The sequence below is a fragment of the Mustela nivalis genome, assembly GCF_964662115.1.
Source record: "Mustela nivalis genome assembly, chromosome: 1".
NCBI classification, from domain to species: domain Eukaryota; kingdom Metazoa; phylum Chordata; class Mammalia; order Carnivora; family Mustelidae; genus Mustela; species Mustela nivalis.
In genome coordinates, this window is record NC_139020.1 from 12,827,480 (window position 1) to 12,854,673 (window position 27,194).

The window sequence follows — 27,194 nt, forward strand, 5'->3', positions numbered from 1 at the left end:
GGGGTAGGGCGGGAGGGAGGCTGCGGGATCAGGTCACTCACCAGAGGTGTCCCCGCTGTCCCCGCTGACCGGCAGCGCGGTCCGCATCCCCTGAAAGGCTCGGGAGTCGGTATTTCCAAGGGAATGTTTTGAAGCCGGGGCGCGGGACAGCCCCTGGGTGGGTGTGGGAACTCTGTGGGGAGCCATCAGAAGTCTTGCGTTTCTCATTAATGGGGTGTCTGTTCAGGGGATTAAGACTTCCTAGTACTGAGGTGTTACTCGTGTATCTGGAACTTTTTTGAAAAGAGTACATTTTTCTGTGGCAGCTGCTTTATCTGCAGGTCGATTGCCTAAGTCAGATTTGGGTGCGGTGGGGAGAGGAAGTTTGGGCGGAGGCTGGCAACCCGGGATCATTGCAAGTGACGCTGAATATAGGTTCCTGCAAATGATGAACTTGGCCGAAGGTAAAGGCAGACATTTTTTAGGTTTTATTTGAAGCCCCGTTTAGAGCTTTGTATTATTCGCTCACTGCATGGGGATCTGATGGAGGCTTTTGGGCTAATTTACCTGTTTTACCTATTTTATATCCAATCAACAGGTTAGTATAGAGAAGTGGGAGCCGCGTGTTTGAGTGTGTGTGTGCGTGTAATCCTCCCTATGAATTTTTAGAGAACTGTCTTATTTTTAGGACACCTTCGTGGAGGTAAAGAAATGGGCGGCTGTTACTATGTTTATAAAAAATCAGATTTCCTTTTCTCTCGGATCCGGGGTGGGTGCTGTTAGGAGGGTGAGCAGAGCTGGATTTTAGCACGATCCTGATAATCAGAATGGCACAGGGGACAGGGTGCTGTGGCCATAGTTTGACTTAGATTGCTTTCACCTTCCAGCTTTCCTAAAGTTAGTGAGACAGAAGTAAAATGAAATAAATGACTTTTAAGCCAAAGCAGACAGGTCCCAGGGAAGAACAATAGGTTGCATGGTCTAGGCTGTCACAACGGCCAGAGCCCTGTGTTCTAGCTCCTTGAGGATCCAGACAGAACAGGCCATGCAGATGTGAACTTGATGGCTGACCTGAAGTGTGTGGCCCACTTCCCGCACCCCCAAGAAGTCTGTAGAAACTCACTCAACAGGAAAGACAACCTGACTGGATCTCGTGATGGTGCTGGTGAAACTCACTAATAGACCCTTGCGTACAAGGAGTTTTATGGAACCATAATCCTTCGCCAGAGAGAGGAAGTATATTACTAATAAACGTATCTAGACTTGGTCATATGAGACTGTTTCATGCAGACATTAGAAATTGGATTAATTCCGCTATATGAATTAGGTAGGTGCAGATAGGTGTGAGAGAATATTATAATTTTTGTCTCACTATTTTTTTTCTAAAGGACTCCTTACTTTCCCATAAGTATCCTGGTTTGACCCTGATTTTTGTTTGTTTGTTTGTTTGTTTGTTTCTGAAGTTGCAAATTTAATTTGTTTAGCAGGAATAGGGCCATTTAAGATTATCTTGTTTTAGTATTTTTTTTTTAAATAGGAAGTTTCCTAGTTCATGTAAATTTTAAAATTTATTGGTATGAAGTTGTACAAAATATCCTTGTATGATATTTTAGAAGACTGTAGAAATGTTTCCTTTTTCCTTTCTTTCTTTGGGTGGGGAGAGGCAGGGGAGAGAGAGAATCTTTTTTTTTTATTTCTTAAAATTTTTTTAATTTATTTGACAGACAGAGATCACAAGAGGGCAGAGAGGCAGGCGGGGGGTGGGGAGAGAGAGAGAGAGAGAGAAAGGAGGAAGCAGGCTCCCTGCTAAGCAGAGAGCCTGATGCAGGGCTCGATCTCAGGACCCTGGGATCATGACCCGAACTGAAGGCAGGGCTTTAACCCACTGAGCAACCCAGGCGCCCCTTGGGAGAGAGAGAATCTTAAGCAGGTTCCACACCCAGCACGGGGCTCCATCTCAGGACCCTAAGATCAAGACCTGAGCCCAGATCAGGAGTCAGATGCTTAACTGAGTGAGCCACCCTCCTGAAACGTTTCCTTTTTTATTCCCAGCATTGGCTATTTGTGCTTTTCTTTCTTTTTTTTTTTTTAAAGGTTTTTTTTTTTTTTTAATTTATTTATTTGACAGAGAGATCACAAGTAGGCAGAGAGGCAGGCAGAGAGAGAGAGCGGGAGGCAGGCTCCCTGCTGAGCAGAGAGCCCGATGTGGGACTAGATCCCAGGACCCTGAGATCATGACCTGAGCCAAAGGCAGAGGCTTTAACCCACTGAGCCACCCAGGCACCCCTATTTGTGCTTTTCTTGTTCTTGATCAGTCTTGCTAATGTATTAACAATTTTATTGACATTTGAAAGAACCAACTTTGGTTTTTGTTTGTATTTTAAATGAAACAAAAACACTGCCTCTTTTCTTAAGTTTACACACATTTAAAAAGTCCTGTGCTGTGGAACACTGTCAAAAAAGATTTTAAGAGCCTTTAAAACTAAGTAACCGAGTCTCCTAGCTGTAGGGGGACAGACATTATGTATTTATTTTCTGTGTCTTGGAAATCATGTTTCTTGGTTTTATTAAAACATACCTTGTGCTCTTGAGTATCATATCCAGTGGATCGAATTTCCAGTGGATCGAATTGTTCTAAGGTGGGTTTGGAGGAGTCACTGGGGCACACCCTGTGAAATTGTTGTGGAAACATCCAGCTAGAATTTACATAAGATTTACTGGTAATTTCCTGTGAATTGAAGGTGCTTTAAACCGACTTGACAATACAGATTTACTTTGTAAGAGGGTAGAGCAAATTTGCTGTAATGACTGAGGAAGAAAGTTGCGTTTTGGTTCATATTTAATGCATGAGTCTTGGCTTTTTAATGTTTTCTCAGAAAAATCTTTCTGAGTTTGTGACAGTATAAGAACAAGAATTTTAGAGTCAGAAAGAGCTGGATCTGAATTCTTTTTGCTTTTTTTCCCCCCAGAATTTATTTAAGTAATCTCTGCATCCCAGGTGGGGCTTGAACTCGTGACCCTGAGATTGAGAGCCACACGCTCTACTGACTGAGCCAGCCAGGTGCCTCTGGATCTGAATTCTTGCTCTATCACTTTTAGCCCTAAAATTGCCTAACCCCTCCGAGCTTCCATTTCCCCTCCTGTGAGGTGGAAGTAATGAAAACTGCTTAGGGGGCTGTTTGTTGGTGGAATGTCTTACCTTTTTTTTTTTTTTTTTTTTTAAAGCTTTATTTATTAGAGAGAGTGTGCATGTGCATAAGAACTGAGGGAGAATTGCCAAGCAGACTCCTTGTTGAGCTCTGAGCTCTGGGTTCGATCTCAAGACCTTGGGCTCCTGATCTGAGCTGAAATCAGGAGTCGGACTCTTAACCGGCTGAGCCACCCAGGCGCCCCTGTTGTGAGATTTCTGCCCGAGTAGTCACGGCAGGCACCTGTCTTGTGAGTTGGAACAAAGCAGCACTTGATACACTGTAGGACATTGCTCTTTTCCCCACCCTGCCCTTTCTGGTTGTACTCCTGCTCTCACAACTCCTCTCAGTGCCTTCCTTCCAGAAATGGGAAAGGTTATTGCAACAGAGTAAGACAAAGACACTTCTCCCATCTGTTCTCTCTTCAGTATGGGCAGTTGGGTTACTAGGGTCACGTTCCACATTTCCAGTATTTTTGTCTTCTTATCCCAGTTGATTGGTGGTATCCTGGCTGTATTTTTTTTTTTTTTCCACTCCCATTTTTACCTTAACCTTTCTGGGATTATTATTATTTTTTTCCCTTCAGTTTCTCTCACTTCCTTGAGGGTCTCACTGCTCTATTATTTCCTTCCTTCCTTCCTTCCTTCCTTCCTTCCTTCCTTCCTTCCTTTTTTCCTTCCTTCCTCCCTCCCTCTGTTCCTCCCTCCCTCCTTACCCTCTCCCTTCCTTTCTAGCAACGCAATGAGTACGCAGCTCAAAACTTGGCAGAGACTGGGATGTAACTTAGTGGGGCTGTTTCTGTGAAGGCCGCGCTTGTTCGATTTAGTTACTCCAGAATTCTCATGACTCTAGAAAAGATGCTCAACATTCCTAGCCATCAGGGAAAGGCAGATCAAAACCACAACGAGACACCACCCTCTCACGACCCAAAAGACAAGAAATAACAAGTGTTAGGTGGAGGAGAAAAGGGAAGCCCCGTGCAGGGTTGGTGGGAAGGTCAACCGGGAAACAGACGGTGCTAATCAGAACCGTGTCTGTTTTCTATGGCTGTTGCATTTTCTGAGAATGTTTCTGTAGCCCCAAAAGTTCCTCTGTCCTTTGGGGGAAGTGTGGATGGCTGAAGGAGGTGTGGATGGTTGAAAGGAAGTGTGGATGGTTGAAGGCTACGGCTGACCTCATAACCAAGAAGAGAAATCAGAGACATGGGGCAGAGGGGGTTGGCTGGGTACTACTCAGGACTGTGGCATTATTGAAGTCGTGCAACTTTAAGCTCTTCGTTCTCCCTGGGGTCTGCCAATTGAAAAAAGGTCCTGGGCTATATATGGCCTCATTAGTGAATGTTTCTTTAGGTGTCTAATTGTTTAAGGGGCAGAGTGGGCGAGGGGAAGGGGTTGTCCTCCGGGGAAGCCTTGGCACTGCTCTGCGCAAGGGATGGGTCTTGGTTTCCATTTTGTGTAGTGAATCGGCCTCAGCTGGGAAGTGATTTTCCAAGACGGACAGGTTGACTACCTTCGGTCTGGCTGTCCGCTCTGACCCGGTGAGCTGAGTAACTGTGCTGCTGTTTGTTCTGGTTGGGGCTTTTATGAGTGGGGAACAAGGAGGCGTATAGTCTTTGTAAGTGTTTTGCAATGGCACGCCTCCGGTTTATTTTGATTCTGTTGCTTGAAAACAAGTATTGGCCTGGCCTTCATTGGTAAAACTTGGGGGAGGGGATGGAGAGATCATGGATTTTGGAAAGTTTTACTCGTTTAAGGGCTGGGGGGGGGTGGTTTGCAATGGGGAGGGACTGTTCTGTGTAGTGAAGCACGTGATCCGTTAGAATTGTAGGCTCCATTGTTTGAGATTTCTGATTTGTGTAAATTCAGAGATTCTTGTGGGCAGGAATAACCGTGGCCCAAGTGGTTTCTACAAAGCTGTGGTTGAATAAGGATCTGGTAAATACTTCTCTGATTATTGACATACAAATACTAAATAGTGATTTATCGAGTGTCTGTAACACCCAGTTCTTCTCCTGTGTTATCCCGTTAATGTTTCAGAGGACAATCCTGCAGCCTCTAGAATTATATAAAAAAATGAGTACAAAACCCATTATTTTCCTGTGTCTGCTCATGTAGGTAGAACCGGTGTAGACTGAGTGAGGCCCACCTTTCTAGACCTGAAAGCCAGGAGGAGAGGAGGGTCGGTACCTGGGGTGTGAAACTCTGAATCCTATCTCTTCCTGGGACGTGAGCAGCCCCTCTGGATGGCCCATTTGGAGATCTTGAAAGAAACTTCTTCCATGTGGGATGGGGTAAGGGGGCATTCTCACAGGGTTTGAAAGGAGGACTCAAACTTTTAAAGACCTTCCTCCCCTTGGGACTCTGCTCAAATCCTCCTGTCCAGGGACAACAGGAGGCTCATTATATGTGACTGCTGTTTTCATGGAAACAGCGTTGGCTGATTTGCCCCATTCACAGTTTGAGGCTTTGAAATTGGTTTCCTGGGAACTTTCGGAGGTGTCAGGTCCCGTTGTTGGGTCATTCCATGGACAAGCCAGTCCTTTGGGCTTGACAAAGAGGGTATAGTGGTGTATCTCCCACGGCAGGGTCACCATGGGTGGGTCCGCCCCTTTTTAAGTGACCACTGATTTGCCTTGATACCTTATGCCTTGACTTAGGAGGAAAAAGATTCCCTTTACATTATTCTCAGATTACATTATTTCAGACACTTCACGGGGTAATGAGACTCTTAGGTTTGTCTTCCTGGAATCTCTTTTGTCTGCCTTTATGATACCCGAAAAGGAGAAGAAGGAATTGTTTTGGACTGCAGTAGGGGAAACTTGGTATCAGAATGGGCTTTTTCTGGGGCTGTTCAATGTGAGATCATGTTACTTTTTTTAAAAGATTTTATTTTATTTTAACTTTATTTGTTTATTTGACAGAGAGAGAGAGGGATCACAAGTAGGCAGAGAGGCAGGCAGAGAGAGAGAGGGAAGCAGACTCCTTGCTGAGCAAGAGAGCCCGATGCGGGGTTCCATCCCAGGACCCTGAGATCATGACCTGAGTCGAAGGCAGAGGTTTACCCCACTGAGCCACCCAGGTGTCCCCCTTTTTTTAAAGATTTTAAAATCTTAAAATCTTAGAGCGAGAGAGAGAGAGCAGGAACGGGGTGGGGGGGAGTCGGAAGCAGGCTCCCCGCTGAGCTGGAAGACAGACACGGAACTTGATCCCGGGACCCAGGGATCATGACCTGAGCTGAAGGCAGATGCTTAACCGACTGAGCTACCCGGGCGCACCGAGATCGTGTTATTTTCAGCAGGCAGGGTGAACCTTTGCCTCGTCGGTGAAGTGGGTTTGGGTATCGGGGAATAAGTACCGTGTGGAGGGCTCGCTCAGATTGATACGCTCAGATTGGTCCCACTGAAAGGAACAAGCCACAAACATGCCACAGGTCAGGAATTCAGGACAAAGAAATAACGCTACCGCCTGGCGTGGCTGAGTCCCAGGACGGGTTGTGTGTGCTTTGGTTTCCCTTCTGCCAGGTGGGGACAGAGGCGTGTCTACCCTCCTTTACTTCCTGGGGAGGAGAACCACTTAGACCAACGGGGCCTTTATAACTCTACAGACTTGGAGTGATTCTTCCCGGATATGCCTTCCGCCCATGAACAAACCCACCCGAGCCTTCTTAGTTAGGTAGCGTGCCGCACTGTTTTCATCCTTTACCAGGGTTTGGTAGGAGGCCACTCCCTCCCGAATTTGAACAAAATAGGCGACCGCTGACTTGATGGGGAGGAGGAATCACAGATGTTTCCTGAGGTACCGTTCCTCCCTGAGTTGTTGTTTACTTTTGATTTTACTGTACTAAGAGCACTTCGCCTGAGACCCGCCCTCTTGTCAGATCTTTAAATGCACAACATGGTGTGAGTTGCTGTAGGTACAGTATCTAAACAGTGGCTCTCCAGAACACAGTCATCTGGCATGACTGAAATGATGTCCCCAGTGATGAGCAACTCCTGGCCAGCCCCGCTCTGCTCCCATTGAAGTTAGATGGTTTTAGATTCCTCATGTAAGTGGAATCCTGTGGCATTGGTCTTTCTGTGACTTTCTTTCTTTTTCTTTTTCTTTCTTCTTCCTTTCTTTGTTTTTTTTTCTTTTTCTTTCTTTTCTTGATTTCATTTATTTTGACAGCACAAGTGAGGGAGAGAGCAGGGGAAGGGCAGAGGGAGAGGGAAAGGGAGAAGCAGGCTCCCCACTGAGCCGGGATCCTGGGACTCAACCCAGCACCCTGGGATCATGACCTGAGCCGAAGACAGACGCTTAACCGGCTGAGCTACCCAGGCCTAACCGGCTGAGCTACCCAGGCCGCCCCCGTGACTGGCTTCTTTTGCGCAGCAGAATGTTCTCAGGTTCATCATGTTTGTTGTGAGATATCGAGGGCTTCCTTCTTAAAGGCTAATACCATGTTGTGCATCTACACTGCATTTTTTCCCCATTCATCTGGCGCTGGACATTTCAGGCAGATTTTGCGTTTTGGCTGCTGAGTGCACAGGGTTGGGGAGGGGTGCAACCACCTGTTTGAGAGCCGCTTCCCTTTCTTTCCCATGCACAGCACGGGGCAGTGGGCTGGCTGGATCCTGTGGCGGTTCTGTTTGTCATTTTCCACGCAGCGGCCATGCGGAGTTCCGGGGCCGCAGCGGCCGCGCTCCTGCATGCCACCGCCCGCCCGCACCCCTGTGCCTCCCAGCCGGGGCTGCAGGCCCTGCTTTGCTGCTCGTGCTGGGACTTGTGGGTCCTGTCTTACCTGTTGCTCCTGAACCAGACCAACAGCCTCTGCCCACCACCCCCCACCTTCTCAGCGGCAGCCTGGGGACCTCCCTCTCAGTATTTACAACTCCTGGTGTTAGCAAAAAATGATGGAAATGATAACAGTTCAATAATGACAAAACCGCCCTGAGACCCTGGGAGCACAGGCTGGCCCCGCCCTCTGCTCCGCCCCCTGGGGCTCCCCTTTCCTGCGCGTCTGCTCCCTTCCTCCTGCTTTCACTCCCCTGCACCTCCTGTGCTGGGCAGCTGCCCTCGGGCCGGATCCCCGTGTCCCCCAAGGGAACCCTGTTCCTCCAGGGCAGCCCTTAGCCAGGACTAACCACTGGGGGCGGGGCGGGGGGGGGAGGTGCGTGTGCATGGATTTTAGGACAATTCTGAGGTTTCCTCTCTCCTCTTTCCAGTGGTTTCCTTCTCCTGCTCCCCGAATTGGTGTTCTCAATAAATGAATTCTCATCTGTGGCTTAAGTAACTTGTTTAAAGGAACAGAGTTAAAAAGTAGGGAGCTAGTGTTTGCACCCTGGTCTCCTGGCTCCAGGGTCTGTGTTCCCCGCCTCTTTTAAAAAGATTTTATTTATTTGAGAGCCAGAGAGAGCCAGCCTGAGCCGGGGGAGGGGCAGAGGGAGAGGGAGAAGAAGCAGGCTCTCCACTGAGCAGGGAGCTGGATGCTGCTTGATTCCAGGACCCAGGGATCATGACCTGAGCCCCCCCAGGTGCCCCCAGGGTCTGTGCTCTTAACTAGAATGCTCCCTTGTGTTTCTCCAAGGCAGGGCTGCCTTTCCCTTCCGGTTGTTTGCCTCAGTGTGCACTGCGCGTTACACTGTCTTGGGGAGCTCTGGAATGACCCCTGTAAGGAGGGACTGCCCGGCTGCCCGCAGGCTGTTCCCCTGTCAGCCTTACTGGGTCCCTTTCTGGGCATTTGTCCTCCCTGTTTTCCCCACTAAGATGACTTCCTCCTAGCTCTCCTTCAGTGTCAACTCCAGCCCACTTCCTCCTCACCTCCTTTCCAGTCTGTCCCAGCCTACTGTCCCCCCCCTCCCCCACACCAGTGACATTTGTCAGATGTTGTCTTGGACAGCGGTCTCCTCTTACCTCTGGTTTCAGTTACCCGCAGTTGAGGGTCAGCCGTGGTCCACAGGCAGATCCTCCTTCTGATGTATTGTCAGAAGGTCAGTAAGAAACCACGAGAGACTCTGGACCCTGGGAAAGAAGCGGACTGTTACAGAAGGGACGGGCGTCGGGGAGATGGGGTAACCGGGTGATGCGCGTTAAGGAGGGCACATGTGTGATGAACACTGGGTGTTACATGCAGCTAATGAATCGTTGAACGCTACCCCCAAAACTAAGGATGTACTGCTTGTTGGCTCACTGAATATAATAATAATAATAAGTAAATGAAAATAATGTCCCTCGTAGCCCAACACACGTCACATGTCACTCCCCTCACTTCATCTCATGATGTCAGCATTTTATCGTCTACGGTCAGCACAAGCAGAAGCATGAGACCACATTCAAATACCTTTACAGTGTAGCGTTATCGTTGTTCTGTTTTCTTATCAGTTGTTGTTAATCTCTTCTATGCCTACTTTATAAAGTAAACTTTATTATAGGTGCATTTGTATAGGAAAAAAAACAGTATAGGTAGGGTTTGGTGCCGTCCGCGTTTCTGGCATCCACTGGGCGTCTTGGAACGTACCCCACGGATGAGGGGGTCTGCTGTACATCTTCTCTTTGCCCTCGTTTGATTGTAAATCCTGGGGAGCTATGACTGTGTGCCCCTAACCCCGGGGTAAATGTTCAGTGACTTGATTCTTTGGAGATTAATCAAAACCTAGTCAGAGCTGTCCAAAGAAATGCCAAGGTTGTTTCCAGGTTCTGTGAGTGAAGGGAAATAATGTGGTCGAAGAACAAAACTGAAAAAGAAAAATAAGGCAGGGGCAAATCTAGAAATTGTTAGCGTGTTTTGTGTGAGCCTTTGTGTGCATTTCACTCCACAGCTGTTCAAGTTGAATCACAGAGTGGATGTCTCATGACTTGGCTTCAAGCACAGTGGCTAGCCACCCCCCCCCCCCCAGGGGGGATTTTAAGCAGATTTATGTGATGAATAATGTGGGTTTTCTTCCAGTGCTTGAGATGTAGTTTGACAAGCTTTATGTGAAGATTAGGTAAAATATGTCAAGTGTCTCCCTCTCCCACCCCATTTGGAAGATAACAAAGATGTTCCCCAGCAGAGTCACTGTATTGAATTTTGCTGGTGGCTGGCTGCCTGTCCATGGTGACCTCCGTTCTTTGGCCAGAGTAACTCAGACATACTTTGCCTCCTGGGTGTGCTCCCACCATAAGGTCCAGGAAGGAGGGTTAATCCAGAACTGAAGATGCAGAGGGGAAGAGACCATGTACACGGTGTGCTTGGTGTTCTGCTACGTGATCTTTAGCAGAGTACGTGACTGATCCCCGCTGCCAGCCACCCTGGGGTGTGCCATACCCCTCTCCAAGTCCAATCGGTGGAACCCACATGACTTCACTAAAATCACACATTGCGGTGACCCTGGATTTGAGCTGTGTTTTATTTGACTTCCAAACCCACAACTCTTCCGAGATGTGAACAGGTGTTTAGATGATGATTCTAGTGGTCATATTAATTCTAGAAACCTGAGACTCCTGGGTTCTCCTGTTCCTTTTCTAGCTTAGCCAATTCCCCCTTAGCACTTACGGGTTTCTGAATTTGTTAAAGTCAGTATTGCCTGAAGTACCATATTTAGGTGGGACTTTTGGTGAGTAGGGAGTCCAATATTTGAAAAACTACAAGATTAGGGATCTGACTTTATTTTTAGCTACCTATCCACACATGCACACACACACAGGCACATGCACACCTCTCCGCAGGTGAAACATATCAAGCCCATTCTTTGAACACTCTCAAGAATGCTAAATAGTTTTAACCTTCTTTGTAAGAAGAAGGAGCCCCTTTAGCTGGACCAGGGACTTTTTGGTCACTGTCTTGTTCTGTAGCACATATAGCCTGAGATGTTGGTGCCCACGTCGAATGCAGCAGGACACCCTGGGTCCTTTGGCTGTTCTGCCCTACTCCTGCCCACATTGCATAAACATTGGCATGGCAGGGACAGATGGCCACTCGGGAGGCTCCTTTGATGTCACATTTGGTTGCCTGGGTAGGGGGTAGAGGCGGTTGCAGCCAGTCTCCGAGGGAAGAGAGGCTGCCTGGGAAATGCCTCCTTGACAGTGTGTTAACAAAAGCTTAACTCCAGAAAGGCTGGGCACCCTGGTCCGTCCGCAGGCTGGGCAGTGACGGAGCAGGTTGACATAAATGCGTTTAGCTTGGGACAAAGCCAGTTGGCGCAGAGCAGAGCCTTTTCTCTCTGTTCCTAATTGATGCTTCCTGAAGTAATGTTTTCTTATAAGAGAAGGTGAATGGTCAGGGATGGGGGGGTGCTGGGAAGAAAGTGATGGGATTGCAGATAATTACTTTCAGAGCCGGAAAGAAAACTCATTCTAGAGGACTGGGTTAGCTTTGCTAGCGGCTGAGGAGAAAGTACCTGAAGTCCCGGTGATGCCGGCGAGAGCTGTGCGGGCCTTTATCCGTGGGACTCTTGGCTGGTCAGGCAGCATCGTGCTGTGTAATGGGGAACTGAAGGCTTTGGAAATTTCGGGAAGAGTGGTAATGAAGAACACGCAGGCAGGGAGTGTGTGAGGCAGCTGAATGGTACCTGAAAGAAAAATCCAGAGTTGACAGTATGTGACCATCCAGCGGTTTTTTGGTGGTTTTAGCTTTACAGGGAGCACTGGAGGTTCTTACAGTCGCCCTACCTGGGATGCCAGCATGGAGTTCAGTCACGGTGGAAAAGCCAAGAGCCACAAGGGTTGACGGAAAGGTTTTCCGATTAGCCTCGGGGTCATAATAACTGTTGCTCTTTGTTTTTCTAGTGCCTGTTCAGAAGTCCCGACAAACCAGAGTAAGGGAATCTCTTCACGTTAGCACAGTGACATCTAGTTTTTAGGCTTCACACTGACCGCAAAGGGGGAGGACAGTTAGTTCATTGATTCGTTTATCCCATGAGCCATTCGTGGCTGGGGGGTCGGGCTCTGGGTATCATTGTCGGAGGTGTTCTGGGGGTGGGGGGGCTCAGTGAGGTGTGACCCACAGCTCGAACGCCCTCAGGGAGCTTATGGTGTAGAAGGGAAGAAGAGATGATGCGGGGGCTGGGGGGAAAGTTCACAGGCCACGGGAGCGCTATCGTCTAGAAGTTCGGTACATTTGAAGGGTCATGACGTGAGCCATTCAGTGGTGGGATGGTGGCATGATCGGCAGAATTATTAATGACATTACTAATTTCTGTTGCGTGTTAAGAGCTGACACTCTGCCTAGCATGGTTTTAAAGGCTGAACCTGTATTAACCACACTTCATCCTCCTAGTAACCCAGTGAGCTGTATCAGTCCAGTCTCCCAGCCGAGGAATAGGGGGCAGAGAGAGGTAGCCGTGATACAGCCCCTCACGGCCAAGTCCAGCCAGACACACCTGGGCAGTCAGCACCCCCAGCAAACCCTTGCTTCCGTGGTTCTTCCCATTTCTAATTTTCCTGTGTTGCTAGAACGGTCAGTGCATCTGTAGTATTTCTTTCTTTTTAGGAAACCAGAGACAGGGGCGCCCGGGTGGCTCAGTGGGTTGAACGTCCGACTCTTGGATTTCAGCTCAAGTCATGGTGTCCGGGTCCTGAGATGGAGCCCTGGGTTGGGCTCTGTGCTCAGTGGGGAGGCTGCTTGGGATTTTGTTTCTCCCTCGGCCCCTCCCCGTCCAATAAATAAATAAATCTTCTTCTTTTTTTAAAAAAGATTTTATTTGGGGGTGCCTGCGTGGCTTAGTTGTTAAGCGTCTGCCTTCGGCTTGGGTCATGGTCCCGGGGTCCTGGGATTGAGCCCCGCATCCGGCTCCCTGCTCAGCAGGAGGCCTGCTTCCCCCTCCCCCACCTCCCCTGCTTGTGTTCCTTCTTTCACTGTGTCTCTCTCTGTCAAATAAATAAATAAAAATCTTTAAAAAGAAATAAAAATAATTAAAAAATACTTTATTTATTTGAGACAGAATGAGAGTGAGAGAGAGAACAAACACAAGCAGGGGGAAGAGCAGGGAGAAGGAGAAGCAGACTCTCCAGCAGGGAACCTGATGTGGGGCTCAATCCCAGGACCCCAGGACCATGAGCCGAGCCGAAGGCAGACGCTTAACCAACTGAGCCACCCAGGCGCCCCTGAATAAATAAATCTTAAAAAAGAAAAAAAAGAAAGAAATCAGGAGGCAAACATCCAATGTAGGTGTATTTCTGTTCCACTTCTTTTATCTTTTTTAATTTTTAAATTATTATTATTTTTTAAAGGTTTTATTTACTTATTTGATAGAGAGATCACAAGTAGGCAGAGAGGCAGGCAGAGAGAGAGGAGGAAGCAGGCTCCCTGCTGAACAGAGAGCCCGATGCGGGGCTCGATCCCAGGACCCTGAGATCATGATCTGAGCCAAAGGTAGAGCCTTAGCCCACTGAGCCACCCAGGTGCCCCATCTTAATTCTTTTTAAGTTTTTAATTTTAATTTCTTTATTTTTCTTTTTTTAATTGAAACACAGGCGACACGCGGTATTGCATGAGTCACACGTGGGCAATGTAGCCATTGGACAAGTCTACGTTCCACCATGCGCGCAAGGGTGGCTCTTCTCCGGCTGGTCCATTTTTTCCAGCATTTGGAGAAACCTAGTCTGTGCTGATGCCTGCTGGGCCATTTAGTCTTGAGAAGATCTAACTAACCTGACTCTTTCTTAGGTCCTTGGAGGGTGATTTTAATTATCATATAAATAACATGAATATGAGTGTGGGAGTTTTATTACTCAGTTCCTTGGTGGTGGTTTGAAGGTTTTTTCCTGGGTGGTTCCTGTGTCGATGTTGATACTGCAGGGAACTGTTGCTTGCCTCGGGCATAGCGATTTTTCTGTTTTGGTGGATGATATATATGTGTGTGTGTGTGTGTGTGTGTGTGTGTGTTTAAATTAGGTGAGGGAGGTCAGTAAGTGTAGTCATTTGTATTTAAGCAGAATGGTTATCATTAATTGCCAGTTGATGTTTATTTAATAAAATGGGAAGCAGAGACGAGCACCAGCCTGAAATCCGGTGAACCCAGTGTTTCTGATGTGCTCTTCCTAACTCTTTCACGGCAGGAGAGCTAGTTGTTGGGGCAACAAATGACGTGGTAGTCAGGGTCCTGGGGATGTCCGTGTATCTTCTTCTATAGGGCGGTCAGAGCCTGTGATAGTCTTATGTATCAAGACTCAACTTTTTTTTTTTTTAAAAGATTTTATTTATCTATTTGACAGAGATCACAAGTAGGCAGAGAGGCAGGCAGAGAGAGCTGGGGGGTGGGAAGCAGGCTCCCTGCTGAGCAGAGAGCCCGATGCGGGGCTCGATCCCAGGACCCTGGAATCATGACCTGAGCCAAAGGCAGAGGCTTAACCCACTGAGCCACCCAGGTGCCCCTCAAGACTCAACTTTTAACTCCGTCTTGCTATACTATTTATTTAAATGTGTTTCTTTCAGACCCAGATGCTGTGGGCTGCATTTTATATATTTGGTGTTCTACTTAAAATATTGTGTCACCCTCTGGTTGTGTTTTCTTTCCTCGCTTTCCTTTTTACTCCGGGGAGAGGGGGTTTCATGTAGGACGAAAATGGAAACCAAAGAAGAGACAGAATCTGGAAGTAATTTTCAGCAGCAGAGAAATTAAACAAAATGAGAAAACACCCCCATTTTGTTGCGAGTCGGGTAAAGGGAACATAGGAGCGTGTAGTTGATTTTTTCTTGGTGATTGGATACGTTTTATGTGGGTGCCTTTTTCTTTCGGGACCGTATAGTTAAAAGAAAGCAAAAAGCAGCTCTGAATGTTAAATATTTCCATCTTCTCAGAGCACCATCTTCTCCAGAGCATTTAAACTCAGATCGCCGGCCTCTTATTTCTGTAGTTTGAAATCGGATTGCAGTCCGGCAAGTGGGAGAACCTTAGTTCAGGTGACCCGGTCTGTTTATCCCTCTGGTCTTCTCCGGTTCTCTTTTTAACTCACAAATGGGAGTGGGTAGGAATGCCCGGGAATACTTTGAATGTGGTAAATACAGGATGTGGGAAATTCATCTGCAAAATGTCAGCCTGCAGTAGACATTGTGTAAATGTCTGCATGTACAAATGGAAAATGGAAGGCCCGCTCAAATGCCTCGTGGTCTGTGGGGAGAATTTAAAGCTGGCGTGGCCCCGCCGGGGAGTCCCAGGCTGGAGTAGGATGGCATTGTGCGGTCTCTGACACTAGGGATGCATTTCGGTTTTAGAGATGTTGAAGTGAATTTTGATGTAAGCCGTCATTGAGAAAATGGTTTCTTCTAGTGTAGCGTATCATAAAACATGTTTGGGTTCTTGGATATCATATTTATGACACTTTGCCTGAGGGGTGGCTGGTAGTTTCTCGAGCAGTTTTGGGCTGACCCCCTGCAGTCTGTGTGGATGTGGTGAGTTCCCCTTTTCCAAGACATGGATCTGTCTGACTTGAGATACCTGCATTTCTTACTATACTTTTCGTTTAGTAATTCTAAGTGGATTTTGGCGGAATCGGTTGAACGGATGCTTACTTTCCTAATTAATTTCGATACCTGTGCGGGGACCTCTATGAATTGTTGTTTTAAAATTTGTTGTGATCTTGGCTGAACACTTGGTTCAAAGTTTGAAACACATTTCCCAGGCAACAATTTGTTTCGCACCTGCCGTGGGCTGTGCTCAGGGAGAGGCTCATGGAATTCAGGCCCGGAGATGGCTCTCAGCCACAGGCCGGTGGTTCCCGTTGAGAAATATGGGCTCGGGGTCCTGGAATGGACAACAAAGCCCCACAGACAGAGTTCCTGAATAGGGACAAAAGAAAAAACTCAGAACACTTCCCATTTCCGAGTTTATAAATCTATTCGAAGGGCTTGGGAAAACCACAGTGTAGGGCATGGATGCATGTGTGTATGAAATTAAGACCAGACCTCTTTACCGATGTCATTTCTCACAAAGGTTCTCGGAAAGGGGGACTTTCCGGAAGAGTACGGAGCCTGTTTTGTCTTCACCTCCCGAAAGCTGTGCTTTCCATTTCTCTCTCTCTGTCGTTTTGCTTCCTGAAAATGCTGGTGACGTGCCCTGGACCCCGCACGCAGGTGTCTACAGTGGCTTTCGTCATAAGTGCCCCAACCCGGAGGCACCCGAGATGCCCTTCAGCAGGTGAAGGAGAAGGAAACGGTGGTTATCTGGACGATGGCGTGTTGTCCACCGCTCAGAAGGAATGAGCTAGCAAGCCACGAGAGCCACGCAGGGACTAGAAGAGAGGTGATCTTAAAAGCACGCTCTCTGTGATTCAACACTGTGGCATTCTGGAAAAGGCAAAACTACGGAGAAAGGAAGAAGTTCATAGTTGCCAGGAGCTTGGCGGAGGGAGGCAGGCACAAATGGGATTAAAATCCTGATTTTCAGGGCAAGGCGACTCCTTTGTATGATCGTTATAATGGGGGATGCGTGTTCTTATACATTTGTGAAAATCTGCCCAAAGTACACCGCCAAGCGTGCCCCTTGATGCAGACTCTGGATTTGGGGGTGACAATGTGTCAATGCAGGTTCACCGCGGATAATAGATGTACTGGCCTGCGGGGAGATGTCGATCGTAGACGATGCTGTACGGGTCTGTACGCACTCGAGAACCCTATATTCTGCTCAGTTTTGCTTGTGAACCTTAAACTGCTCCATCAGAGAACATCTCTGTAGCAACATACAACCTGGAATTGAGGAAAATGGCTGTGAATTCCCTTCCTGATAGCCAGATGAAGGTCTTTTGAGCTAGATTCCTTCTCAGAGTCCTTTGCAAGCCCCTCTGCTTGGGTGGCAGCTGGCGGGGACAGCGCGGAAGATTCCCCGTGGAGCGGGAGGTCCCGATGTTCCTACGATGAGGAAGGCGACTTCCTAGCCAGCAAAGCGTTGACTTCAAGTTCGTGTTTTTTTCCTTCTGACTCTGTGTTGTGCCCATGTTGTTGGTACCAAGGATGCAGCTTTTGATGACTTACTCCTTTGTTGGATTCCATTTAGTAGGACTTTTCTGCATTGGGCCTGGATAGGAGGGGTTGACTTCGGTAGTATTTAAAAATACTGTGGCCTGCAGACCAGACATCATCCTGTCCTGCCTTGATCTTGTTCCCTTTCCCAGGGGAGTTCCCAGGGGAGCCGTGTGCATAGCCCAGGGCCTATGAACGTGGGACTGAGCGATGACCACAGATTTTTCTGGAAGTTTACACCAGTGTTTCTCCTCGGAGGTCATCTGTCGCTTTTCTAAAGTCACCACTCATGCCTTCAGCCCGTATTTATCGAGCATTCCCTTCGTGCCCAGCCCCTTCTAGGTTCCGGGGCTGCAGGAGTGAACAAGACCCAGAAAGAATCTGCATGTGTGTAACTGTGGGAGATGGACAGGGAACAGTGGTTAGAACATGGGGTATGTTGGGGGTGCCTGGGTGGCTCAGTGGGTTAAGCCTCTGCTTTCAGCTCAGGTCGTGATCTCAGAGTCGTGGGATCGAGCCCTGCATCGGGCTCTCTGATCAGCAGGGAGCCTGCTTCCCCACACCCCCCTGCCTGTCTGCCTACTTGTGATCTCCCTCTGTCAAATAAATAAATAAAATCTTAAAAAACAAAACAAAACATGGGGTATGTTGGCAGGTTATCGCTGCAGTAGGGAAATAAGAAGCAAGGAGGGGGCCAGGAAGAGTCGGGAGTGTGAACTTTTGAATGGGGGCAAAGGAAAGGCCCCCGCGGGGGTGACTTTGGAGCAAAGATGCTAAGCAGTTGAGGAAGTGAGGTTATTTTTAACAGATGGAGCGATCGACATAGAAGCACGGGGTCCGGCTTGCCGGAGAAGTAGCTTGGAGGCCACTGGTGGAGAGGGTACTGGAGAGCCAGGAGGAGGGTTTCAGACCGTGTGGAGAGCGGGTGAGACCGCTCGATTCCAGCCCGTGGCCCGCAGTACCCCGAGTGTGAGCGGTGAGGGTCGTGTCGTTGCTCCCACTGGTGCTGTGGGGCTTCATGAATAAGGATTTCTCTTTTCACCTTCTTTAAGTACAAATCTCTTTCTTTGAGTGAGGAAAGGGACTTTCCTCTTGCAAGTGTGGTTAGCGGAGATGAGTTCAGAACGAATTCAGAAGTGCCCAGAAGGGGCCCCTGGGGGGCTCAGTCGGTTGAGCTTCTGGCTCTGGATTTCAGCTCTGGTCATGATCTCAGGATTCTAGGATTGAGCCCCGGATCCCACTCCGGCTCTGGCTCTGGGCTCAGCTGGGAGTCTGCTTGGGTTCCTCTCCCACTGCCCCTCCTCCCGCTCTCTTTTCCGAGCTCTTTTTTTAAAAAGATTTTATTTATTTATTTATTTGACAGACAGAGATCACAAGCAGGCAGAGAGGCAGTCGGAGAGAGAGGAAGGGAAAGCAGGTTCCCTGCTGAGCAGAGAGCCCGATGCGGGGCTCGATCCCAGGACCCTGGGATCATGACCTGAGCCAAAGGCAGAGGCTTTAATCCACTGAGCCACCCAGGTGCCCCTCTTTTCCGAGCTCTTAACAAAATAAATAAATGAATCTTTATCTTTGAGCCTTTTTGCTTTCTTAAACATAGGGTTCTCTGCAGCCCCGTGTTTTGTTTACCTTCAAAACAGAAAAATCCCCGTCCCTCCATTTGGCTCTGTTTTTTGCCTCTGGGAGCCTCCTTGCCTGGAACCAGATTCCACTCTTTCCATGATGTCACACCCTCCCCATCCCTTTTTGGTTCCCGTGCTCCTCGGGGGTCTTGGTCCTGAGAAAAGTGAAGTACGTGTCAGGTGTGTTGGGAGGTGCCTACATCATGGCCTGCCCACAGCTGGTGGGTCTCTGAGCCTTTCAGAAATCCAAACCTGAGTTTTTTTGGCGTTTGACCCTTGTTAGCCCATTTTAAGTGGCATGCAGTAAATTTGCACACAGATGTTAGTTTGCCAGTGGACTTTGAACAGAATAATAATAACTTTCACATCTGGTCCCCTTTTCATCTAGGGATCTTAAAAACCCCAAGTGCACATTAATTAAACCTCACATCGCGGGAAGGTAAGGAAGGGGGGGGGGAGGCCCAGTGCTTTAATCACCGCTGCAGAGAACATAGAGGGACAGCCTGTGGGCCCGGCACTAACAGGCATTTTGCATTTCACCAGTGCCTTTCATCTGGCTTCTTAAATACTGGCAAGTATTACCTGGTGGGAAGGGCATCATTATGCACATCTGCAGGGAGTGGGGACTCCCCCGGGACACGGAGACCTAGCTGTCATTTCTGGTTCATGGGTTCTTGTGATGGTTTATTGTGGATTATCCGAGGTCTCCTGCTGTGGACAGAAGGTTGGTAGAGTTGACTGGTAAGGTTGTGTCGTCCCCCACCCACTCCCCCGTCTTTTTGGTTTAGTATACAGAGAGGGAGGGAGTTTCTTTGTTAATTTCAGTCACCTTCCAAGCTGGTAATGGGTAATTCTCATTTAGGGCCCTGGGACATCCCCTACACTCTAAGTGTCTCACTCCAGAAAGTCCCCCAAGTGAACTGGAACAAGAGAAAGGCCGGGGAAAGGCTCTCCCCAGAAGATGCTGCTCAAGTCCATTTCTGGTAACTGAGGGCATCGATGTAAAAAAACAGAACAGAAGGAAAAAAAAAAAAAAAAACCAAAGGAGAAAGTGTTGTGGTCATGTCGTTAATAGGTAGAGAATTCCCCTGCTCACCTGTGGGAGTCAGTCAAGGATCTGGTTCCAGCTGAGGTCAGATGTTTATAGGCAGAGCCCTAGTCCTTCTGTACCGAGGGCTGGGTCATTCCTCAGAGGGACACTTTGTGGCAGGCCTTGGCGGGACACAAGGATGGTGCATGATACACAGTTGGTTTGCAAAAGCATGAGTTCTTTCGATTTTAAATAGAGTACTTAGGCCTATTCTTTAAAATTCCCCAATACCAGTGTAAAGTATGCTATTGATTTTATACTCAAATACTGTGTTTATTTAGATTTGCATGTGGAAATAAACAATATATGGGTTGCTTGAATGTCTCCTCCCTGTGACCCCTCGAACCCACTGATTCCTCGTCTCTCTTTCTCTGACTTACAAGGTAGAAAGATTCTTGTATGTCTGCAGATAAAAGATAAACATTTATATATTATTTTAGATGAAGACCCTTTGGAGTAAATTCTCAAAGCCCACCCCATAAGAATGTATCCTTTCAGGATGCTTGTGTAATTGCATTGAACCGTAAAAAAAACAAAACCAGAAAACCTTCGTTCTTTGACAGTGTTGATGTGATTTTTGCTTACCTTGGTGCAAATCTAGTGGGAAGATCATCAGTTCTTCTATATGGTTGTGGGTTAGGTGTTCACTGTTTCCTTGTACTATGGGAGCCCTAGTTGGCAGGGACGTCACAGACTGGTCCTTTCATAGATGAATAATTGGAAGTTGACTAGTTAATCACTTTGCTCATGGCAATGTCAGGGGCCCTGTGGACGGAATTCCAGAATGCCGAGGTAGCTTTTTTTTTTTTTAAGTAAAAAGATCTATTTATTTAGAGAGAGAGCACGAGCAGGAGGGGCAGAAGGAGAGGTAGAGGGACTCTCAAGCAGATTCTATGCTGAGTGTGGGGCTGGACGTGGGGCTCCGTCTCACAACCCTGAGGTCACCACCTGAGCTGAAACCAAGAGTCGGATGCTCAGCCAACTGTGCCATCTAGGCGCTCCCCGAGGTAGCTTTGATGCCATCTGACAGGATTCTGACAGCTGCACATGGAGAATAAAACACAGCTCTCCTGGTGGCGCAGTGGGTTAAAGCCTCTGCCTTTGGCTCGGGTCATGGTCTCAGGGTCCTGGGATCGAGCCCCGCATCGGGCTCTCTGCTCAGCAGGGAACCTGCTTCTTCCTCTCTCTCTGCCTGCCTCTGCCTACTTGTGATCTCTGTCTGTCAAATAAATAAATAAAATTTTAAAAAACCAACCAACCAACCAACCAAACAAACAAACAAATAAACCAAAAAACCACAGCTCTCCTGTTTACTAGCTGTGTGACCTTGGGTAAGTCACTTAACCTCTCTGTTCTTGAGATTCTTTCCTTACAAACTGGGGATAAGTGCTTTCCTTCTAGAGCTGTTAGAAAGAGTAACGTCATTCTCTCGTGTCTGATTCATAGCATGTCCCACGGAGTGTCACCTTCTGTTGTTAGTGTCATTGTTGGCATTGTGGCCACCATCTCTCTGCCTTTAGGCTGGAGTCAGTATTGGAGACTTTTTTTTTTTTTTTAAAGATTTATTTATTTTTTGAGAGAGAGAGAGACAAAGAGAGAACAAGAGGGACAGGGAGAGAGAATCTCAAGCAGCAGATGCTGGGCTCGATCGCTTAACCCCGAGATCATGACCTGAGCCGAAACCAAGAGTCAGATGCTAACCCACTGTGCCACCCAGGTTCCCCAGCACTGGAGTTTCAGAAAGATATCTCTTCTCTACTAAACCACTGTAAGACGGTCGGTTCCCAGCTGTCCCGGGCGCTTCCCGGGTGTAACATGAAACCGGCCCCTTACTCAGAGGCAAGGTCGAGACTGAAGGAAGAGGCCACTCCAGGCTGGTAGGTTTGCTTGTCGGGGGCAGCAGTGAGATGAATGGTTCCCTGCACCCGCCCTAACACCCAGTTCTTGAAAGGGGACAAAGAGGCCCTCACCAGGTTCAGTCACGTGTACCACGCACGTGTTCTCAACACCACATGCCCATCTCCACGTGTGTCCTTGGAGCGCCCTCTGGGCACAGGAAAAGCAAGGGAACCCACCTTCCAAGGACAGGGGAGGGGGTGACGAGCCTCCGAGGGCCTGGGTCCAGCTCACGGGTCCGTCGGCAGTCATGTCTCTCTGATGCCGCACCCCAACAAGGATTTAACCATTTCTGAGGCTGGTTCCCTCCGTTTCCTCCCTGTGGAGCCTGGGCGCTCATCTCCATTTTCCGCAGCAGGTGGCCGTCCTGAGATTCGAAATCTGTTCTTTCTTGACTTTGTGGAGGCCCAAAGTGTACATTCCTTTTCCACGGACTTCACCTGCAAACGCAGATTTCCCTCGAGAGAAATTTGACGAGCCTCTTCGTGGCTGAGGGGATCCTGCCTGACCTGAGCTATGGGGGAGAACCATGAATCTCACTCTGATTATCAGTGGCCGCTGATCACCCTTACGGGAGCAGAAATGGAGACCTGTATGTTTCACGAGCAAGGACCTTAGCGTTGGCCGTAACTCGGTTCAGTAGATGTAGTAGACACCCGACCAGGGGATAGATCTTCCCAATGGGGATTCATGGGACACGGCTTCCGTCTCACAGTGTGGCAGCAGGGACAGGAGAGTCCGTGCCTAGTGCCAGAGCAAGGCAGTGATGCCCCCAGGACTACATCTAGGTGAGGGCAGAGTGTTGAGGCTAAGAGTGGGGCTTCAGGGGCAGGAAACCAGCTTCGTCGTGATGGAGATCATGACTGGACTGTCTGTGGGCAAGTTACTGTCCTTTTGTGGCTTCTGTTCCTTCCCCTGTGTGGTTGGGGGTTGGGCGTGGTGCCCTCCTCCTAGAGCTCTTGCGAGGAGCAGACACATGACCCTTTATAAGGACTGAGGGGAAGTGCCCAGGACACGCACACCTTCCGCACGCGGGAGCTGGACTCCTCTTGGACCTGGTGGCGGAGCAGGTGGACACACAGGGCCGGGAGTGGGGGGCGTGGTGGGGGAGGGGAGGAAGCAGCCAGGGGAGCTTAACTCCAGGCAGGCCTTTTCTTTCTCTAGTATTTTTAAACTGTCCTGCACATTCATTACAGAGAGATGAGAACAAATAGATAAGCAAAGAGAAGGCCGTCGGAACTCCCCTTGGGCCTGCTTCCAGAGGTGCCCGCTCTTTTAACAGCCCATTTCCTCCTAGACTTCGTTTTTCCTCCCCTGCTGAGTGAGTTTCTGAAGGATGTCAGGGAGGGTTAATGTTTTCCGGCATTTAGTTCCACCAGTTTGGTTTCCTACGTGTTATGTAAGGAGCAGGTTTTGCTTGCTTTCAGAATTCTCTCGTGAAATACTAAAAAAACGCAGACGAGCATGGTTCACAGCATGGACCAAGGGGCCGGCGTCTAGCCTGATCTCAGATTATGTGGAGAAGCCCTCAGTCTTGGGAGCGGGGTGCCGGCCGGGGAACACTCGCTGGCTGGTCCGGCATCAAGTGCTTCAGGTGGGTGACATCCCGTATCCACACAGCCACCTTCTGGGCCATTCTCGCTCTTGTTCAGCTCTAACTAAGGAGGCCCGGAGGGGCTGAAGGATTCGCCCACCAGTGCATGCGTGGCCGTGCAGATCTGGGACTGTCATGTGAGCCCAGTGCCCCGTCACCTGCTTGCCCTTTCCTGCTCACACCTGCCTCGGGGCCCCCTGACTTAGCCGTCCTTGCTCAAGGCTCCTATTTTAAAAAAAAAAAAGTCATGGATTTTTTTTTTTTTGACGAATTGTATTTAGAAATAGAAAGTGAACAAAACCTTTTTTGGGTGCGTGGTAAGATAGACACAACACAAAATTTATCATTTTCAGCATTTTTTAAGCGAACAATTCAGTGGCGTTAAGGACATTTGTGATGTTGTGCAACCCGGACCACTCTCTATTTCCAGAACTTTCTCATCCCCCCCCAGACAGAAACTCTGTGCCCACTAAACAGTAATAGCCTCCCCAGCCCCCATGTCTGTTCTACATTCTGTCTCTGTGAATTTGCCGAGTCCGCATAGGCAACTTCTCATCTAAGTGGAATCATACAACGTTTGTCTTCTTGTGATTAGCTTCTTTCACTTAGTGTAGTGTTTTCGGGTTCATTCATGTAGTGTGGATGAGGAATTCATTCCCTTTTGTGACTGAATAATACTTTGCTACATATACAGACGAGATTTTGTTTCTCCGGTCATCTGCCCTGGGCAATTATGTTCCTGCCTTTTGGCCGTTTTGAACAACGTTGTTAGGAACATTGGTTAAACAGCTCACCCACCACTGCAGAAAACAACCCCATTAAAAAAGTGGGGCCTTAGACTTTTCTGTGGAGAAGATAAATGAGTGGCCAACAAGCACATCAAGAGACGCCCAACATCATGAGTCATTAAGGAAAGGCAAATCAAAACTACAACGGCCATTTCATGCCCAGTCGAATAGCTATAATAATAGTAAAAATAAGGAAAACAACACATGTTGGTGAGCCCATGAAGAAATTGGAACCCTGGTACATTGCTGTTGGGAATGTAAAAATGTGGCAGCTACCGTGGAAAGCAAGTTTGGTGGTTCCTCCAAATGTTAAACATGAAACTACCATCGGACTCGGCGATCCCACCCCTAGGTATGCCGTCCCGAAGAATTAGAAGCAGGGACACAACAAGATAACGAGCCTGCTGGGGTTGTGTTATTATTATTCATCAATTTATCCTCTTTTATTTTTTTTTAAAGATTTTTATTTGTTTAATTTGACAGAGAGATAGGTATCACAAGGAAGCAAAGAGGAAGAGGGAGAGAGAGAAGCAGGCTCCCCGCTGAGCAGGGAGCCCGATGCAGGGCTCGATCCCAGGACCCTGGGATCACGACCCAAGCCAAAGGCAGATGCTCAAGCAACTGAGCCACGCAGGTGCCCCCAATTTGTCCTTCTTAAGGATGATTTACTTTGTTGCCACCCACTCTTCTAGCATGAAGAGCAGCAGGGGGAAAACCAAACCGAACCAAACCAAACCCTTCCACGTTTACGCTGAGGTAATGGCGCCAATCCACTTGAGAAACACAAAGAAAAAACCCTGGAAGCCACCTTGTCCTGTCAAGACACACAGGAGACATCCTGAATATGAAATGAGACTCAATTAGGTTTTTTTTTCTTTCTAGTCACATCGTCAAGATGACGACAAGCAGATGTGTATATGGAACTCTTTTCTCTCCTAGCCTCAGAGCCCAAAGGTTTATTTCCTAAGTAGGAAATGTTGTTGGGTGCCCCACGACAAAATTGGCAGGTGTTGCTAATCAGAGTTGGAAGGAGCACACCGAAGTAGGAAACAACATCGGTTTTGGATTCTTGGATAGTTACTCTGTGTCCACGAGATGAGTCTGTAGACCACCTCCTAAACCATTGATAATTCTACCTGAACTTTATTATTACCCTTAGGGGTGTATCAAAATGCTCACACTGGAATGTTTGTTGTTTTAGAAATTCACTCTGAACAGTAGAATAAAATACTCTTTCTGTAGAGACCTGGGAGCTCTAATTGTCCAAATTCTTATCTCCGTAATCCTGCCATCAGTTCTGTCACTGGGCAGTAACGTAGAGGCAAGTCCCTTCTTTCTGAAATCCTCTCTCACGCTGGGACTGTGGTTATAGGCTTTGATTTCTAGGAACTTCTTTGCTGGGTGGAGGCTCCATCAGATTGGGGATTTGCATTATGGTTGTCTGATCAAGTTAGGCCCGTGTAATCTAAACTTGGAAAGTAGCAGCTAAGTGAAGCGTAGTGTTTGAAATGGCAGCCCCCCTGAAGTCCAGAAGAGGGAGAAGACTGAGCTGGTTGGGACTGGAGAAGCTCTTACCCTCTGCATGTTCTGGACCAATGGGGAGAGACAGAGGAGTGAAGAGACCGAGATTAGATGATCCCCTCTGTTACCGATACCTGTAGGATTGGAGGTTGTGATGTTGAGACATAGCAACATTTAAGATTCAGGAATGGAGTTCCGTGCAGACCAAGCACTGGGCACAAGGAGGCCTCTTCGCATGAGGCAGGCCCTCTAGAGTTACCTACTACATAAGCTCGAGCAGAACCCAGATCTTGGGTTCTCTGTGGGCCTAGAAGATCCCAAAGACAGGGGAAGTGTGGCCTTGACCTAGGCACGTGTGGGTCATTCCCCTAAACGAGGTGTATGACTCTGCCTCCCCAGAGCAGCCAAAGGATCAGAGAGGCCAGGATGTTTTCTGTAGTTGAAGACACTTCCTGTGGGAGAAAACCTGGGGCCCAGGACGTGGCACAAAGTGTTCCATCCAGTTGAGCGCTTTGTCCCGAAACACAATTATTTTGTCATCTTTGATCTGATGAGTTTTTAGTGAGAGGGATAATAGAGAGGGTGAGAAGAAGTTAAAATTATTTAAAAAAATTTTTAATGAAAAGTGGACACCCTTTTTTATCTGAGGGTGGCCACATTTCATGATTGTTTACATGTGGTAAACCTTTTCTTGACCCATTTTGGCTGACAGTTAGGAACAAGCAATGATAAAGCAGTGATTTTTTTTTAAGTAATTATTTTTTTTAAAGACTTATTTGTTTGAGGGAGAGAGAGCATGTGTGTATGTGTGTGTGCGCGCGCGTGTGCGTATGTGCACACGCAGGTTGTGGGGAGAGACAGAGGAAGAGAGTCTTTGAGCAGACGCCCTACATCACGCAGAGCCTGACACGACACAGGGGCCAGTCCTACAACCCATGAGATCATGACCTGAGCCCAAACCAAGAGTCAGATGCTTAACTGACTGAGCCACCCATATATCCCTAAAAGTAATTATCTTAAGATTCTGCCAGTTCTGTGTTGGAGTGGGAAAGTATAGGTAGGTGACAATATTCAGTTTTGCAGATTTAGATATCAGAACCTTGGTGTCCTAGCAAGGGACCCTCTACTTAGTCACCCTTGGTGGGTACTTGGTTTTGTAGAGTAAATGAATGGATGTCATGTGTACATTTGGCCAAATTGCTACTCACGGTGAACTTGGGGTGTGATGCTCTCCTCTCCTGGCATGTTAATTTCATTTGTATGTAAAAGCTTTATGTGGTTTTGTTACCAGGTTCCATGACCCTCACAAAAATAAATACATTTACATTAAAACTTCTGTGGGTTCCTCTTAGTTGAAAAGCAAGTAAAAGCCATGAGTCATTCCTCATACAGGTGTGGAGATGACCATACACATAATCTTGGATCCAGTTCCAGAAGGTCCAGAGGCCTTTGAAAGTTCTCCAGGGATCCTACCCTAAAAACCTTTGTATGAGGTCAGTTCCCAGTGCCTGTTGCAAAATTGCTAAAGTTAGCAAGTCTACGTGACCCCCTCCCACCCTTTAAAAGCTAGATGTTTTTTAGATACTAATAGCTTGTAATTTCCAG

The 27,194-nt window shown here is 47.9% G+C and overlaps 1 protein-coding gene across 10 annotated transcripts in view; it reads left to right on the forward strand.

Annotated features, from left to right (window-relative positions):
• The window catches only part of TIAM1 (TIAM Rac1 associated GEF 1), a 382,148-nt gene that overhangs the window by 182,170 nt on the left and 172,784 nt on the right, over window positions 1-27,194 (forward strand). The window lies entirely within an intron of this gene.